Below are 1,575 nucleotides of genomic sequence, written 5' to 3'. Positions count from 1 at the left end.
GACAGGCAACCGTCTCAGGAGGTATAAACAATAGACTTGTACAGTTGTTTCTTGCTGTGTCATTTTAAATATTGCCAGTGAACTCCCTAGGATGTTAGTGAAGCGTGTATTTATCTTATGCTGTCATCGCTCCCACCCTATGCTCTCCTCCTCCTTCTCCTCCTCCTCCTCCTCCTCCTCCTCCTCCTCCTCCTTCTCTTCCTCCTCCTCCTCCTCCTCCTTGAAGCAGGGTTTCTTTGTGTAATGTGGTGACATCTCAGTGTAACCACTCTGGCTGTCTTGGAACTCACTCTGTAGACCAGGCTGGCCTCAAATTCACAGAGATCTGCCTGCCTCTGCTTCCTGAGTACTGGGATTAAAGGCATGCATTACCACTGCCCAGTTCCCCATACATTCTTTTTTTGTTTTGTTTTGTTTTGTTTTGTTTTGTTTGTTTTTTAGAGACAGTGTTTCCCTGTGTAACAGCCCTAGCTGTCCTGGAACTAGCTCTGTAGACCAGGCTGGCTTCGAACTCACAGGGAACCACCTGCCTCTGCCACCCGAGTACTGGCATTAAAGGCATGCATCATCACTGCCTGGCTTTCTGGCTTTTAAAATCTACTGATAGTCACTATTTTACCATGCAAATACTGTTCATAGTAGAACCACATGTCATGCCATGATGACATTTCCTTCCATGAACAAACAATCTTTTAGTTTTTTCACAAATGATTGATTCATTTTATCACACACACACACACATGCATATATATTCAGTATATATTTTCTTAATTTTATTCATAATCATAAACTTAACTCTGCAATCCAGCTAATCTTGGAGGGGAATAAGGAACATATGGAACCTGAAGAAGGTCCTTGAGAACAGAGAAGTCAGAAGCATTAGAATTGAATGCAGTTTGCAATGATGATCGTCTTGTTAGTTTTGCTGTTCTTGAACCCAAAACGCTTCAGGACTTCCACTATGCTCATGCCTTCTTTCAATTTCCCAAAGACCACATGTTTCCCATTCAGCCACTAAGTCTTGGCAGTGCCCATGAAAAACTGGGGACCATTTGTGTTTTGTCCAGCATTTGCCATGAGCAGGATGCCAGGACCTGTATGCTTCAGGATGAAGTTCTCATCTTTAAATTTCTCCCCGTAGATGGACCTGCTGCCAGTGCCATTATGGCATGTGAAGTTGCCACCCTGTCAGATGTATCCTGGGATAATTCTATGAAAAGAGGAACCCTTATATCCATATCCTTTCTCTCCAGTGCTCAATGCGTGAGACTTTGGTGTTTGAAACTTTTGTCTGCAAACAACAGCTTGAAGGAGATGTAGCCCAAGGGCTTGCAATGTCGAAGAATACAGTGGGGTTGAGCATGGCTGCAGCAAGTAGCAACAGGATAGAGGTGTCTGCAAAGCCCTTATCCAGCATATTTACAAGACAGCTCTCTATATAATATATTTTTGTTCAAAGATCAGAAGACTATCTGTTTGTGCCACTTCTCTATCCTGCATCTCTTCCTCATTGAGAGCATCAGGCTCCAGTTCTGATCCTACTGGCCACATGTGAATCTGCTGTACAGATGTTGC

The 1,575-nt window shown here is 43.5% G+C and overlaps 1 pseudogene; it reads right to left on the bottom strand.

Moving 5' to 3' along the window:
• Positions 1–879: 879 nt before the first annotated feature.
• On the bottom strand, positions 880–1,363 carry LOC118238185 (annotated as a pseudogene).
• Positions 1,364–1,575: the final 212 nt, after the last annotated feature.

The sequence above is a fragment of the Cricetulus griseus genome, chromosome 2 (genome assembly GCF_003668045.3).
Source record: "Cricetulus griseus strain 17A/GY chromosome 2, alternate assembly CriGri-PICRH-1.0, whole genome shotgun sequence".
NCBI lineage: Eukaryota > Metazoa > Chordata > Mammalia > Rodentia > Cricetidae > Cricetulus > Cricetulus griseus.
The sequence above is the reverse complement of the archived record's forward strand: the minus strand, read 5'-3'. Positions and strand labels throughout refer to the sequence as shown.